Below are 2,926 nucleotides of genomic sequence, written 5' to 3' on the forward strand. Positions count from 1 at the left end.
AAACCATAAAACCAATATAGGAAATGAATGAAAAATTCACTAAAGAAATTGAATTATTTAAAAAAATCAAATACAACTTCTGGAAATAAAAAAATTCATTCAAGGAAATACAAAACACAGTGGAAAGTTTAAAAAATGGACTAGACCAGGCAGAAAAAATAATCTCAGAACTTGAAGACAACACCTTCGAATTAAACAAGTCAGTCAAAGATAAGGAACAGAGAAATAAGAGCAATGAACAAAGACTACAAGCAATATGGTATTATGAAAAGAGGCCAAACATAAGAATCACAGGCATCCCTGGGAGTGAAGAAGAAAACACGCAAGGGTTGGAAAAACTATTTGAGGGAATAATTGATGAAAACATCCCTGGTCATGCTAGAAATTTAGATATCCAGGTCCAAGAAGCTCAACGAACACCTGGGATATTCATCACAAACAGGCAATCACCACAACACATAGTCATCAGACTGGCCAAAGTAAACACAAAGGAGGAACTGCTGTGAGCCATAATGTGAAAACATCAGGTAACTTACAAAAGAAAACACATCAGGCTAACTACAGACTTCTCAACTGAGATCATACAGCCAGAAGGGATTGGGGAACCATCCTTACTCTTTATGAACAGAATAATGGCCAGCATAGAATTTTGTATCCTATAAAACTAAGTTTGTTATATGAAGGAGAAATAAACACTTTTCAGACAAGCAGACTGAGGGAATTTGTCAAGACCAGACTTGCCCTGCAGGAAGTGCTCAGATCTGCATTATACATCCTTCATCACAATAGACACCCACCCATTATAAAATTGCCAAAAAGCTAAAGCTTAGAGCCCATATAAAATAAAGGCTCAATAGGTAAAACAAAGCAATAAGGTTCTACCCAACAGGATTAACAGAAATGCAGCCCACTTATCAATAATTCCAACAAATGGGAAGACCTTGAATTCCCCACTCAAGAGACATAGGTTGGCAGAATAGACAAAAAATACAAGGCAAGTATCTCCTGTCTCCAAGAAACACATCTAACCTGCAAGGACTCATTCAGACTCAAGGTGAAGGGATGGAAAAAAATATTCCATGCAAATGAAAACCAAAAGAAAGCTGGTGTAGCCATTCTCATATCAGATAACATAAACTTCAAATGAACAATAGTAAGGAAAGACAAAGATGGCCATTATATAATGGTAAAGGAAGCAATTCAACAAGAAGACATAACAATCCTAAATATTTATACACCTAACACAAGTGTATCCAGATTGATAAAGGAAACCCTACTAGATCTAAACAAAGTGATGAAGAGCAGCATCATAATGGCCAGTTACTTCAATACCACACTGACAGAACTGGACAGATCCTCCAAGCAGAAAATAAACAAAGAGCCACTGGACTTAAATGGGACTCTATAGCAAATGGGTCTAACACACATTTACAGAACTTTCTACCCTGAAACTACTGAATATACATTCTTTTCAACAGCACATGGAACATTCTCTAATAATGGTCAGATCTGAGACCATAAAACATGTCTCAACAAATTCAAAAAATAGAAATTATACCATGACCACATTCTCAGACCACATACTCAGACAACATTGGAATAAAATTAGAAATCAACTGCAACAGAAACAATCAATTCTATGTGAAGTCATGGAAGTTAAACAACCTACTGCACAATGATTATTGGATTAAGGAGGAAATCAAGATGGAAATCAAAAGATTTCTCAAACTAAATGACAAAGGGGACATAAGTTATCAAAATCTATGGGAGTCACTGAAAACAGTACTAAGGGAAACATTCATAGCCTTAAATTCCTACATCAAAAAGACAGAAAGATCACAAATCAACAATCTAATGAATCACCTAAAGGAACTAGAAAAGGAACAGCAAACCAAACCCAAACCCAGCAAATGAAAAGAAATAACTAAGGTCAGAGAAGAACTAAATGAAATTGAAAACAAAAAAATAATACAGAAGATTAATGAAACAAAACTTTGGTTCACTGAAAAGATAAACAAAATTGATACCCCTCTCACTGGATTTATCAGAAATAGAAAAGGACGGGCCCAAATGTGCTCAATCAGAACTGAAAAGGAGATATTACAACTGATAGCACAGAAATACAAAATATCATCTGTGAATACTATAAAAATCTCTATGCATATAAACTCAAAAATGTTGAGGAAATGGACAAATTCCTGAAAACATACAACCTCCCATGACTCAATCAGAAAGAAATAGAACATCTAAACAGATCAATAATGAGAAAGAAAATTGAAACAATTAAAAGTCTTCCACCAAAATGTTGCAGACCAGATGGTTTCACAGCCGAATTTTATCAGACCTACAAAGAAGAATTGGTACCCATACTGCAGATATTATTTCATAACATCGAGAAGGAAGGAATTGTCCCCAACTCATATTACAAAGCCAGTATCACCTTGATACCAAAGCCAGGAAAGGGCACACAAAAAAGAAAACTATAGACCAATATCCTTATGGATATAGATGCAAAAATTCTCAATAAATTCTAGCAAGTCAAATTCAGCAGCATATCAAAAAATAATTCACCATGACCAAGTGGACTTCTTCCAGGGGTTGCAAGGATGGTTCAATATATGTAAATGCATAAATGTGATTCACCACATAAAGAGAAGCAAAACAGAGATCATATAATCATCTGGAATTGATGCAGAAAAAACATTCAACACAATTCAGCACTATTTTACGATAAAAAACTCAACAAAAAGGGCATTCAGGGAACATATCCTAAAATTATAAAAGACATATGTGACAAACCCATAGCCAACATCATACTGAATAGGGAAAAATTGAAAGCATTTCTACTTAGACCTGGAACAAGACAAGGATGTCCACTGTCACCACTTCTATTCAGCATAGTGCTGGAAGTCCTAGCCAGAGCAAT

This window comes from Eulemur rufifrons, chromosome 30, assembly GCF_041146395.1.
Source record: "Eulemur rufifrons isolate Redbay chromosome 30, OSU_ERuf_1, whole genome shotgun sequence".
Lineage (NCBI taxonomy): Eukaryota > Metazoa > Chordata > Mammalia > Primates > Lemuridae > Eulemur > Eulemur rufifrons.